This window comes from Aphis gossypii, chromosome 1 (genome assembly GCF_020184175.1).
Source record: "Aphis gossypii isolate Hap1 chromosome 1, ASM2018417v2, whole genome shotgun sequence".
NCBI classification, from domain to species: domain Eukaryota; kingdom Metazoa; phylum Arthropoda; class Insecta; order Hemiptera; family Aphididae; genus Aphis; species Aphis gossypii.
This window is the reverse complement of record NC_065530.1, coordinates 20993276-21008772: the sequence shown is the minus strand read 5'-3', so window position 1 is coordinate 21008772 and position 15497 is coordinate 20993276. Positions and strand designations below refer to the sequence as shown.

The following is a 15497-nucleotide window of genomic DNA, read 5'->3' as shown; positions in this document are numbered from 1 at the left end:
ATAATATAAATACATTTGTTTTTTTTTGTTTATATTATAATAAAAAATTAATATGTGATGATATTTAGTGAATTACCTAGTAATGATATATGAATTGAATTGACTGAATGAATGTATTTACTGAATGACTGAATGAATGTATTAACTGAATAAAATTTAGATGCCTATAAAGATTCTTTTGTTTGTTCTCTTGCATATCTTTGAGAACCATGACGAAACCAGTTTTAATGTGTGCTTCAAAATTAGCTTCAGTTTCAGAAAAAGTACTATTGGCAACATCTAAAAATGATACAACATAGTGAGTTTCATAAGCATTAACATTAACAAAAATCAATATCTGTATACAAATACCTAACCTTTCATGATTTTTATAATTTTTAAATTTCTAAGAGCATGATTATCTTTAAACCCGGTCCATGAATATTTTGTGGATAATTCATTTGTGAATATTCTTTCCAAAACTCTTTTAACAAAGTTTTTAAGTCCTGTGCCACCAATTTTTTGCAGTAATTTCCTCTGTAAAAATAATAAAAGTAGTAAATAATTATTTTATGACTTAAACATTATAATAATATCATAAATACCAGTTGACCAGAAGTGTTTTCATCACAATTTTAATTTATTTTCCATGTCATCCACGGCTTCTACATTTTTTAATGGAAAGATTTTCTCGAAATTATTGTAAAAGTTTGATTTATCTGAACATTATTATTGTTTTGAATTAATGAATCTATTTTGCTGTCCAATCGTTTTATATATGCCAGTATAGAAATTACATTTTTAAATAAATTGTTCATCATATTGTCATCGTACTTTTTAACTAATTCTTCTTGATTTTCTGTTGATACGCCTAAATTATAAATTATTTTATAAATAATAATTTTTGAGCCAGTTTTTGGCAAAAATAAAACAAGTGCATGTTTTATAAAACACATACTTGACATGGAATGGTCCACACTCTGAGTGTTTAATTCAAACATAGGTAACTCTTTCTCTGCAGTATAAGCATCAGTGTCATATAAAGTGTTCATGGATGCTAAACATATTAATTAATTTTTGCTGTCATCAGTAAATTACAAATGAATTTAATACATACAAGAAATAATGTTGCTGGGTAATAACTGATCAGAAATCTGATTTATCTGCAGTTCGGCATAAGCTGAAGATCCACTTTGTTGGTGGTCTTCTACATGCTTTGTTTTCAAAACTTTTATGGGAGTTGTGTGTGTACTACTACAAGCTGTAATGCAAAAATTAGTATTTTAACAATAGTATAAACAGGTATAAATAGTTAAGTCCATCATCGCTTTAAATTTGATATTTATGTAACTTTAATAATTAATAATTTTCTCATATTAATAATATAAAAGTAAATATATTTAAAGAAATGTAAAATATTAAAATGTTATACAAAAATAAAACATAGATTCAAAGTTTTTTATATTTTGTTTTATTAAGTATAACTATAGAATGTAATTAAATGCACCTACGCATATTTACCATTTTTGGAAAAGTAAAACTATACTTACCACTGTCACTTTCTACTTCAATTTGTGCTGGATAACCTTTCTGCTTTTTCTTTTTTTTTTTTACTGGACTTTCAGATTCGGATGCAGACAAGAATAGTTCTTTTTCTTTTATCTTAGCATCCTCAAATGTGTCTTTATTTGTGAAGTATATTATTAAATATAATGAAATTAGTAAACATTATTTTATTATAGTGGTATAGTGAATATTATAAATATTTTGTTTTTCACTAAATTAATTTGACATTTAGCCATGTAGGTATTAATAAACTTTTAAAACTTTTTAAACTAGTAGGTGTACCTATACATAAATTATATCATATGTATAGGTAGGTAAGTATTAAAGTAAAAAATATAACAATTTATTTTTGATTAGTGAGCAAATTAAAACTGTTTAGAATGAATATAAAAATTATAATTATCCAATAGTTAATTTGTAATAGGTAGGTACTTACTGAGGAACTTTTTTACTTTACTACTTTACTAAAAAAAATTTTTCGAGTTTTTCTGGAGATTGCTATGCAACGCCACCTCTCAAGTACGCAACACGGTAAATAAAATGCATTTTTGTTGCACCGAGTCACCGGGCAGGGTCACTTGCGCACTGCGCTCGTACGGGTAATATAATGCGAAAACAGAATTTATCTAATTAAGTAGTTTACAAGGGCACACTCAATTTGTAATCTAGAAACCAACAAATAAAGAAAATAAATAAATATTTTAGGACACATTTAATAGGGTTTCCTTTAAATTATTGAACATTTTCGATAAGATAAAATGATAAGTTTAAGATTTCTATACCACTATAATACTCACTGTGTTTTTCTGTGCGTACGCGAAAACATCTACGACACTACTTTCCTATACGATATTACGACGGCAACGATGACGACGGCGACGACGACGGCAACGAGTGAAGTCCAAAAATGTTTATTCTTATATATGTATAATATATAATCATTTATTTTGAAGTTTTCTGTTTATACTATAATTCTTAAATACCCATTTTGGATAAAAAATGTTCGTATTGTACCGTTGCGCAGTGTTAACTTATAAGTAAAAGTTATCAAGGGCTAAATGATTTTTAAAAAAATGTAAAAATGTAAAATGCATAAAATTTGACTGCGCGTGTTTCGGCACTCGTCGCTACGCTCCTCGGCGCCGTCGCTCCGCTCCGCACAAATCGAAAATATACCTCGACTTGCTATGTACCGCCACCTCAAGTAGGCATTGAGTTAAAATGCATTTTAAAAAATGTAAAAATGTAAAATGCATAAAATTTGACTGCGCGTGTTTCGGCACTCGTCGCTACGCTCCTCGGCGCCGTCGCTCCGCTCCGCACAAATCGAAAATATCCCTCGACTTGCTATGTACCGCCACCTCAAGTAGGCATTGGGTTAAAATGCATTTTAAGAAATGTGAAAATGTAAAATGCATAAAATTTGACTGCGCGTTAGGTTAGGTTAACCTAACATAATATCTACTAACTTTGTAGTGCCATAACTTCGTAACTATGTCCGAGCGCCAAATTCTGACTTCACCATCGTTTTCAGCGTACTTAACTACATAGATTTCAATTATAAAAATCGCAAAAAAAAAGGTGTCCGGTAAAGTATAAATATACCGTTTTCTCTTCTTTAAAAGAAAAGTTAGTGGCTCTTTTTTTAATGGAAGTCATTTTTTAATAATTACTAGTATAATGTACCTATTACAAAATTAAATTATATTAATTGAATAAATAAAAAAGATTACCTGAACAAATAAATTAAACTTTAAAACTACAAAAGATTAATACCTAGGTATTATTCTGAAATTCTGAATTAATGTTATCATGCTATCATTTTTAAACAAGAAGTGATAATGCACTGATAACAATAATATTGATGTGGTATAGTTGTCCCAACGTTCATAGAATCCATTGACCGCTCTGATAAACCTAGTTTAACTATCTGTAGTTTAAACTACCATTGAACAACATAGCAAATTTTAAACTCGGTTTAATTTTTAAACCAAGTTTAGATAATCTTTAGTTTAAACTAGACTGGTACAACTGGCCCTTACAATTATTTTGATAAAATAAGAATATGCGAAATAAATTATTTAAAAAAACTACCGCGATAGTCCGCGAGTTATAAGTTCCAGTGCTCTTTTTTTTTATTCCTGTGATATTATATTGATATATTATTATTACCTACCTACTTGAGACTTGAAACTTTAATACGTTTTCATACATTTTGCAACCTATGTATAATGTATATATATTATATATGTGTAATACGGTAAAAGTACGGCTACCGGGAAACCTAGGTTACAAAAAATATTTTGGTCAAACCCCGAATGATTTTTGTAGTTCAGACTTTAACAAATGAGATTCATAAATCTTAGTATAATAACCTAACCTACTCAACATATAACATTTTTACTGTGGTAAACATTCTGTTATAGATACTGCCAATCATGAACTGAAGACAATGTTTCAAAAAATAGTGATTCAGATAATGAAACAACATAATATTATTATATTTATTTACATTAATTTGGTTTTATTTTTAGTTTAATTTTTTAATTTATGAAAGATAAGATATTTTTATTATTTATATCAAAAAATACATAATAATTAATATTTAAGGACTTAGGTAAATTTTATGTGGTAATTTATTAGTTGTATTATAAAATATGTTATAATATCCTTGGTGCATTATAGAAGTAAAAAGTAAACATTTTCCAACAGTTTTCTTTTAGTTTTAAAACTTTTCATGGAATTAAATAAATACAGTATTTTAGTATTTTTTGAATTTTGTCTCTTGTAAATAATTTCATTCAAGTATTTAAAAATTCTGCTAGTGTAATTAAAACGAATAATTAAATCAAATTATTACTTATTTTTATTTACTGTGAACTTTTACACTAATTATATACAATCTGTTTTTAATTTAATTCACTTGTTTAATTAACTGAATTGATAACGTGAAATTAAGAATGATTAAATTATGAAAATAAAAATATTTTATCCAATAACTTACCGTGTAGTACCTATTATATTAAAACAATATCATAAGAAATATAGAAATATTGGATGACAAAGAAAATTTTTTTTTACATAACTAGAAAAACTGTTTCAAACCTAACGAGGAAAATATATTTCCAAAATTGATACTAACAATTTTTTTAATTTAATAGTTATAGCCATTATTATAGGTACATCTAATTTCATTTAATTAATATATATTTTATATATTAAGTATGAATTATGATGTTTCTATTACACTACCTATTCTGACTAAATCGAAAATCGTAGTTATAATTTCAAATCAAAACATTATTTTTCAATCAAATGAAGTTTAAAAGCTTAATTATGAAAAAAAAATAGTTTGCAAGTTATATTATACATTAGTATTTTTATCGTACAATTGGGGAATACTGCTATGTGAAAAATACTCGGAATTTTTTTTTTAAAAGAAAAAAACAATTGCTTTCAGATTTAATATGACAGCACACCCACCCTTTCAACCTACCGAAACAGTAGCCTACCCAACAAAGCAATTAATGTCCACTTTTAATCTTTTTATACAATGTATTCTTCATACTATCTAGTTGTTAATAAATATTACTTGGTAAAAAAATCCTCTATGGTGTTATTTTATTTGTATGTAAAAATGTATATTTTTATCGTATTTATGAAACAAGTTTAAAAAAAAAGTCAACTTTATTACTATATATGTGATGATTTAGATTAATGTTTAATCTAAATAAAACGTATATTATATCAAAGAAAAATTAGTCAGCAAAAATGTATTATATTCATGAATATATTCACATTCACTAATTATAAATTAATAATTGCAGAGAACGTTTAACTAGGTGGATATTTAAAAAAAACAATGCTTTTAAAAATAAGATTGAAAAATGTTGTATATTTTATAACTGTTTATTGATATAACTAGGACATTATAGCAGTAGATAAAATATTATAAATTATATTTATAATTATAATTATATTATTTAAATAGCAATTAATACTGCTAATTAAACAATATAATTCAGTTTCAGTATGAACAATTATAAATTTATTTTCAAGAATAATTTTTATATCTAATCAAAATTCAACTTACTTTAAGTAATTTATGTTAGAAAAGTAAGAGTAACATATAGTACCCAAAGAGACGGTTTATTATTAATCAGAAAATATATTGAAATATACAAAACAGTAAATCCTACTTTAGTGGCACAAGTAGAAGATGAATGTGAAAATATATTGGACAATTTCATGAAAATTTTTTTAAAAAATGTAGGTGAATGGGTACCGCTCTGCTGTGCATTAGGTGTGTTAAATTCAAATTCAATGATTTATCATTGTATACGAAAAACAATTCTGAGCGGAGACGGCCTGTCAGAGTGTCAGCCCAAATCACTAAGTATAAAGTATATTTTTCATATAATGTTTTTTGATATTATGTATACCTATAAAGTAATTTATTTTACTTTTAGTATTAAAGTAGGTTGATATATTTTTTACCGAAAATATTGAGTTTATTATATTATTAATATTTTGTAATGTAGGCATACTGTGGTGACTATTGGCAACACTGCTGGTATCCCTCACCCTCCTGACTGAGGACCTAACCTTTTTGTAATTTGTAGTAGTAGACGACAGTTATGTTATGTTATGTTCGTTACGTTCAACTATAATGTTAAATTATTTAATTAAAATATAAAGTATTTCCTGACTTATGATTATTATTATTTATTACAACAATAATTATGCCGAGAAAGAAGAGGCCTTCCTACAGTAATTTTATTATTATAGTTAATATTGTAAATATTGTATTTATATTTTATACCATATTATACCAACTTATTTATATAAATCAAAATTGAATATTATATTTTTGTATATTCTGAAAAACTGTAGAAATAGAATAGATTAATAAATAGAATAATAGATATTATTTTACAATAAATCAAAATATAATTGAGTTATATAAATATAATATACGATACGTTGATTTGTGAAAGTTTTAAGTCTCATGAATAAGGTTTTTAATTATAACATAATAATTAATATCAATATTTATAAGTAATTTTTTCAAATTTGAATTTAAAATATATATAAAAAAAATTAAATTTTATGAATTCAATATAAACTACTTATGAAAAATCTTGTATTCAATTTTATAAAGTTAGATATAGAACGAAGTATTTATGAATTTTTAACTACCAAATAATTTGCAATTTTTTACGACTTTGACGAATCTTGTTAAAATACTAACTTTAAATGCTTATAAAAAAAATATTATGCATATTATTAATACTTCTATATAAACGCAAGAAAAAGTTAAGGGAGATCTTGAATTAAATTTTCAAAAATTGTAACTTAGCAACTAATTTGTTTTCAACAATTATGGAAAAAAGATGCGCGAAACGACGAAACAAAATAGTAGCTAAAAATAAAATAATGGGATTTATAATATATACCTTTCTTTCAGTGGCGTACTCACGGGGGGGGGTTCATGGGGTTTAAACCCCCCCCATTGGCCGTATTTTTTTAAAATTATTCCAATAGTTCAATAATAATTTATTATTGATTTTATTGATTATAATATAGTGGTTATACGTCATTAGTTAACAGTATCGCGGTTGTCAAGTTGGATTGGAGCACGACCATAGAACACGTTCTATGGTTTTATTCTTTAATATCTATGGTTTTATTTTATATTGTGATAATGTTAACGTTCAACTTTCGTGTATGTTTCTGTGATTGTACTTACTACTAAGTTTACTTCTTAGTTCTTTTAGTTTGATATATTTTCTTTTACTAAAATAACTACCTACCTAAATACCATTAATACAATGGGAGATAAAAGACAAATTACATTGTTATCGTACTTCAATAAAAAAGTTTGTGTGGAAACGCCAACGGTAAGTAACATAATATTATTCGGTATTATTTTACTAAACACAAAACTATTACTTACGTATTTTTGTATACACCAAAAACCATAATATATCTGTATTTTGTTATTCAGAATTTATATATAATATATTTATAATATAATACTAATAATTGTGTTTAGCATATAATTGTTCAAAACATTCAAACACTAAGTGACAAATGTGGCCAAAATTCAGAAAATGTGAGTATATGGATACCTATGTAATTAAACATTTAAACTTAGATATCACACTATTGCTATTTGCTTTAACCACCACATTTACCACAGAATAGGTGAAATGGTGCTTTAATTATAGATGTTTTTCTTGTTGCTTTGCTTTTCTTCATTACAGATACAGTTAGACATGTTAGAATGTAATGAACCTGTTGAAATTGGACCAATAAATGATATAGGTTTATTTATAAATCGAAGCTTGTCAGATATTGAAAAGAACATAGTGAGTGCATTTGTCACTGATAAGTTTAATCACATTTTAATTTCAAATTAGTTATTTATGAAAATTAAATTAATTAAAAACCTGTGTAACTTAAATTAAGTTACTTAATGTAAACAACATTTTTTAAGGTTTTAAATAACTTATGGACACCATCAGTAAATTATGAATTTCCAATATTAAAAATGAACTCTAAAAGAAACCTGAAATTTCAGTACCGTTGGCTTCAAACATATAGCTGGTTATGTTACTCTAAAAAATTTGAAGGTGCTTTTTGTAAATATTGTGTAGTTTTTACAAAAGTTGGTGGTGTTGGATCACAAAAGTTAGGTGGCCTTGTCTTGACTGCATACCAAAACTGGAAAAATGCTTTAGAAGTAATTGCTTTTATTTCTAATGATTTTTAATTTAACACTTACTAATTTTTTATATTTTGTACTTAACTATTAACAATACATTTTTTTTTAATTCTACTAAATAAATTATTTTCTGCTATTTAGTTTTTTGAAAATCACAATAAACATGAATACCATAGAGCATCTTTAATTAGAGGTGAACATTTTTCAAAACTATTTTAACTAACAAACAAGTATAATTGATCTTTTGGATGATGACAGGTACCTATAATAATATAATAAATATGAAACTTTAATTGTATAATTATATTATTATTTGATAATATTTAGAATAAAACAGAAAAAGCAAAATAGGTTGATGCTTATACCCATTATTGAATGTGTCATGCTATGTGGTAGACAAGGGCTTCCCTTACGTGGCCATAGAGACTCTGGTCCTATTTGTTTTGAAAGTCAGTATTTTAAGAAAATAATCTAAACTATTGGAAATATTTTTATATTATAATTGTATTTTAAGGTGAATTACAACCATATGTGAATGAAGGCAATTTTCGTGCCATACTCAAGTATAAGGCCAAAGACTTAGACAGTTTTAAAGAATTTTTAGAATCAAATAGCCGGTATAAGTATACAAGTTCTAATATTCAAAATCAAATTATATCTTCATGTGGTGACTTAATATTGGAAAAGATTGTCAAAGAAATTAACACATCTGAGTGCTTCTCAATTTTAGCGGATGAGACAACTGATGTTTCATTGAAGGAAAAATTAACTTTATGTGTTCGCTTTGTAACTGGTACCGAAAAAAATGTCAATTTGCGTGAAGTTTTTTTAAAATACATTGTTATTCATAGCCTAACAGGAAAAGATATTGCAAATTCTATCATAAATGGTAAATATTTTATATCTGTTATATTAATTTGCTACTTATAATCAATTCGTATACAAATTTTGTTTAAACAGGTTTAAATTCCTGTGGAATTGATTGTTGCAATATGGTTGGTCAGGGTTATGATGGGGCATCAAACATGGCAGGACATGTCAAAGGAACACAAAAAATTGTATCTGAAAACTTTCTTAAGGCTATATATGTTCACTGTGCCGCCCATAGTTTAAATCTGGCTGTCTCTGCTGCTTGTGATATACGAGCAATTAGAAACTGTTTGGGTATTGTTGAAAAAATGTACTGTTTCTTCAACACACCTAAACGAAAAGATATGTTATTAAGTGAAATTGCAGAAAGTGACTTTAATCCTGATTCAAAATCATTAAAACGCCTATGCGCCACAAGATGGGTTGAAAGGTATTCAGCAATTCATGACTTTGTCGAATTATATCCCTGTGTGGTTAGTGCACTCGATAAAATATCTGAGTGGAAAGACTCAACAGCTACGGATGCTAATATTCTTGCAAAATCTATGGATTCTGAATTTTTTGTTTCTTTACAAGTTATTAAGGTGACTAATTCTGAATCAAAAATGTTTTTTTTTTGTCACACGTCAATTTGTATTTTATTCTTTAGGTGCTGTTTGCATATGGTTTGCCTCTATGTAAACTGTTACAAAAAGTTGAACTTGATTTGAAAGAAGCTGTGGACTTAGCTGAAGTGACTGTGACAAGTATTCAATGTTTACGTGATAATATAGAACAAGAGTTCAATAAAATGTTCAAAGAAGCTGAGGTAAAGATTTTGATAAAATGTTATTATCTGACAAAGCAATTATTATTTATTTTTTTTTCAGAAAATGGCCGATGTGGTTGGCGTGAGTATTTCAATTAAACGTCAGAATAAAATAAACAAAAATCGAGCCAACCTCTGTATTAATGATATAACACCAGAAAAATATTATCGTATAACAATAGCCATACCGTTTATTGATTCATTTATACAGCAATTAAATGAAAGGTTTTTGAAGCACAAATATATTAAAAGGCTAGTTAATATCTACCTATTATATTTTATTTTCAAATTTATTTATTTTAGTATTTAAAATATATTTATCTTTCGTTAGGATTTGGGTGTTTATTTTCTAAAACCTATGCTGACGAGTTTGACGAACTGGTACAGTTTTACCTTGATACAGATCTACAAATTGTTAAGGCTGAATTACGACTATGGCATACAAAATTGGAGAAAAATAATGAACAACCAAAAAATGCATTAGATATTTAGATGCGTTACGAGTGTGTAACAAAGAAATATTTCCTAATATCCATCGTCTGTTGAAAATTTTGTGTACTATACCAGTATCTACAGCAACGCCAGAGAGGACTTTTTCGTGTCTTAAGAGACTTAAAACCTACTTACGTAATACAATGACAGAGGTACGTCTTTTGACTTTTATTTACAAATATGTTTGGTTAAATTTATAAGTATAGTGTGTCTGTTAAATTATTTTAGACCCGACTTAATGGACTCACAATGTTGGCAATACATGGAGATGTGCCATTAACAGCTGAGGAAGTGTTGGACGATCTGGCGAAAAAACCAAGAAAATTAGATTTTTTATTATAATGTATTAAAAATTAAAATATATATAATTTTTTAAAACAGAACAAAATTTGTAATTATTATGACTATGGTGGGTGTGGGGGGGCAGAGCCCCCACTTTTGTATTCTAGTAAATTTTCAGAGCCCCCCCCATTGAAAATTTCTGAGAACGCCACTGCTTTCTTTATTAGAGTTGTCTACAATAATGTGTTACCAACATACATTAGTTTTAATTCCGTTTTAGTGTATTTTTAGACTTTTAAGTGTAAGAAAATTATGTGAGATCTTGTATTAATTTTTCAAGAACTTTCACCCAACGATATTTTTTCTTTTGACATTTATAAAACAAAAACAAAAAAAAAATGGAGAATTTGTAAAAATTATTTGTATACATAACTCAAAAACAATAAAACAATTTTGAAAATTTTATCATACGTTTGAAATGATAATATAAAAAGTCGGCAAATGGTACCGCTTTGCTGTACATTAGGGGGGGGGACCTCGGACTAGGTAGGTTAAATTTGAATGCAATGATAGGTATCATTGTATACGAAAAACGATTTTGAACGGAGATGATTTGTCAGTCTAGAATATTTAACGTTATATATAAATACAAACAATTTTATGAATTTTGAACTACAAAATAATTTGCAAATATTCATGATTTTGACGAATTTTCGTCGAAATTTGAACTTCAAATGCTAATAAAAAAATTGTGCCTATGTATTCTTATAATTTTTAATCACTATAAGAATAACATATGAGGAACTTTGTATACATTTTTCAAGTATTTTGATTGGGCCAAAAAAAATGTATCGACACTTAAAAAAAAATTTCAGAAAAATTGAAAATTTCAGTTGTCAATAAATAGCTCAAAAAAAGTCAATAATAACAAATATTTAAAGTCGGTTGAGGATAAATCATCGTTACGCGTATTTCGTAAAAATTTAAAATAATCAAACGCACTTAAAATTTTTCCTATAATGATGCTTCGAGTTTTCTCTATAGCTACTTAAAGAAAAACCTATAGAAAACTTAGTGTTGTATTTTTAATTCTTAGTTATAAACACAAAACATTTTATGATTTTTCAACTTCAAAATTACTTGCAAATTTTCGCGTTTTCGACAGATTTCGTAAAAATTTGAACTATAAACGCTTATAAAAAAAAATTGTGACTTACGATTTTTAATTTTTTTTAGCTACAATAAGAACAATTCATAAGGAACCTTGTATTAATTTTCAAGTTTTTTTGGTCATCCAAAATTTTTTTACCGACACTTCAAAAAAAAATTCACATAAAAATCAAAAATTTCAGTGGTCTATAAATAACTCAAAAAAAGTCAAAAATTTTTGAAAATTTAACTGTATATAGATAACACTAACATAAATATTTGGTGAAAATTTCAAGTATTTACAGTGATTATTTTTTGAATTACAACCATATAAAAAAATAGATTCGGTCAAAAACTGGTTTTGCGTAAAAATTCCCGTTTTTCCATCATTTTTTTAATATATATATTATATATACACATATTATATACACATTATATATACTTTATTTAATTTATGTCATGGTTCAGCATCTATCAGTAGAAACGAGATGGACAATCAAATTTTGATTGTAGTTCCACACAATCATGAGCCGAATGAAATTGATTTAAATGTGCCATTCCTGAGGAACGCTCTAGGTGAAAGAGCTATTGATCGGACAATCACAACCCCATCAATTCGAGGTCTCTATAATAGCGAAATAATTAGGTAAGTTAATTAACTAATTATTGTGTTGAATTACAAATACATAAATTATGCTAATTATATGATAATTTTTTTTAACTTTTGGTAGGCATCCCCAGGCTGCCATTCGCTATACATTCCTCCAGACACAAGCTAGAACAAAAAGGATGAGACTATCGAGACGCCCACAATTACCTCAGGACATGCACGATCTTGCAGAAATGTTGAGAGACCCCCGGAATGCAAAATATGCCTCAACATTCCAAATTCCTTCAACTGCCTTTTTCAATCAAGAATTGATTGTAAATGGAGTAACTGTTGGAATTATTTTTGCGAATACTTCGGCAATTGAAAAGTATCGTGAACAGTAGAGATTGTCGGAATAGATGGTACGTATAAGACGCTACCTCAAGTGCCAATGGACTTGCGATCTTTCCTGACATTTCAGATTCTCTACAAAAGTGTAGTAAGCAATTGTTTATAGTTATATTGTTTGTTATTACTTATAACTATGCTCTAAATATGTATTTTTTTTTACAATTTAGGCGTTTCCAATGGTCTTTGTCCTTTTGGGGAGTGAGACAGAGGAAACGTATTGTGCGTTATTCGCTGTGATACGCAATATTCTACCTTTGAATTATGATGGAATCCGTTTTGTTACTGATTATGAGCGTGCTCTTATGAATGCTGTCCAGCAAATCTTCCCTAACAGTAACTTTCTATGCTGTTGGTTCCATTATACCCAGGTAATATAAACAAACACATTTTGTTGATCATACCTGTCAGATAAATTTAATGATATTATTTTTAATGTTATAGTCGGTTGTTAGATATTGTCACCGAAAAGTGAATGGTGTCTTGAACTTGGTAAAGAGGCATGATGTAGCAGCTCGTATTTTTAGAATGGTAAATTTGATTTTCTCTTTTACAAGTTAATATTATTGTATTTCAATTATATTTTATATTTCAGGTACTAGCATTGCCTCATCTACCGGCTGAAAGGGGTCATCCGGGGTGCCCTAATTTTTGTATGGAAGATGGATTAAATACGATTGTTAATTATACCTTACAATTTCCCGAAATTAATGAGGTTATGAATCGTTTCCTGATGGACTACATTTACCATTATTGGTTTTTGCAAATTGGTCCACGATTTTTAAGTGTTTTTGGTCAAGATCACCGGACCAACAATTACTTAGAATCCTTCCATGCAACGTTGCTCACTCAAATTGGACGCCACCCTAATATTTGGGACTTTCTTCGTGAGTTGTCTTAGTTGTACTGACCATACTATGTTCTCTATGTTGCATTATCTCATAAATGTTTGTGTTATATGTATGTATTATGTGTTTTATGTTTGTGTTATTGTTAGGTACATGTTTAAAATAATCGACAGTGTAACATCAATTCTTAAAAACAAAATTAGTAAGTGTCATCAATATTTGTATTTAATTTAATAAATATTTTTTTTCTATTTGCTCTATCTTTTTATTATTGCTTTCATAAGCTTAACCTGGTGTAAAATTTATTTAACACCATTATAGAGATTAGGTTAATATGTAAATAGTAGTTGTGTTGTGAATATTTGTGCTTTGTTAATGGTGTGCATGGTACCATGCTTGTTGATAAATAAGTGTCGCTTTTAAAAGTATCTCTAGCATGGCAAATTGTTTTAAATTATTTATTGTCAAAGATATTATATTTTTAATAATAATATTTATGTTTATTTATATTTTAAACAGAAAGACTGACTATTGTGGAAAATCAGTTCTTTGTAGAATTTCAACAAAGCATCAATAATCTCATGGTAATTGTTTAATTATTATCAATATTTGAATCAACATAATTACTGTTTTGATTGCGGTTGAATAATGTCAACTGTATGTATTTATTTTTTTTAGATCAGAGATGGTACTTCCAGATCTGAAAGAGAAAATTCAACAAGGATTATTGCAGAATCTGTACAGCAACTAAACAGAGACGGTGATCTATCTATCTCGTATTGATGTTTTTGAGGAGGACTGGTCACCGAAATGATGGCTATGTTCAACAACAAATTGGAGCCTATCCCTGAGTATGTTGTAAATTTTCTACTTGTCCACTTACAAAAAATAAATAAGCTATTTCATTAATTGTACTTATCACTGTAGGAGGTGTGTTATTGTTGGGTCTGGATCAACTAAACAGCCTATTTCTCATTGACCGATCTATACACACAAACACATATACTCATATACACACCTTACACATCATTACACCACATAGCTCACTAGTATTTGCGCGGCGAACCTAACCACTGCTAGTTGAACTATAACACTATTACACATAAAACATACAGGTCGGTTGGTGTTTGATATGGTGCGTGTTAACATTTTATTGCTGGGATACGCAGCGCTTACCATTTTCCCCATGAAACTGTTGAAGAAGTTAAGAAATAAATAATATTTTATATTAATAACCTTAAGATCTACTTACTACACATAATGTTATTTAAAATAAATGTATTACTGTATTACAGAAAACATCAATGCGTTGAAGAGTTCAAACAGTGAAGAAACTGAAAAATTCTCAAATATTTTTATTTCACTATCTGATGTTATAAATCGCAAATACCGCATAAATCCAGCGAGGGCATCTGAAGCAGTAATAAAGATAAGTTTGTTCAACTATATTAATAAACAATATTTTACTTGTTGCTTCCTAACATTACATTGTTATATCTCACTATAGGTATCTTGTTAATTATGTTTTAGAGAAAACCATTTTTTGGCTCAATGATTGGGAAATCAATGTTATATGGGTTTTGTGTCGCCTATGGATTCAACAAATTATTTATTGCAAACGTGTGGTTTTAAATATGTCAACAAAACAAGATGAACCAAAATTCTTTGGAGGTAAAATAACTTTTGAATCTATAATATAAAAATGAATCGCAAAAGTGTTGTAAGCGCATAACTCAACAACGCCTGGACCGATTTCGCTCATTCTTTTTTTGTTTGGGT

At 27.7% G+C, this 15497-nt stretch overlaps 1 protein-coding gene and 3 pseudogenes across 2 annotated transcripts in view; 3 read left to right on the top strand and 1 right to left on the bottom strand.

The window, feature by feature from the left end:
* Positions 1 to 15497, top strand: part of LOC126548855 (28S ribosomal protein S18c, mitochondrial-like) — a 77750-nt gene that overhangs the window by 30815 nt on the left and 31438 nt on the right. The window lies entirely within an intron of this gene.
* LOC126551238 (uncharacterized) lies at positions 95 to 3273 on the bottom strand (annotated as a pseudogene).
* Positions 8509 to 10830, top strand: LOC126551250 (52 kDa repressor of the inhibitor of the protein kinase-like; annotated as a pseudogene).
* LOC126551235 (uncharacterized) lies at positions 12357 to 14501 on the top strand (annotated as a pseudogene).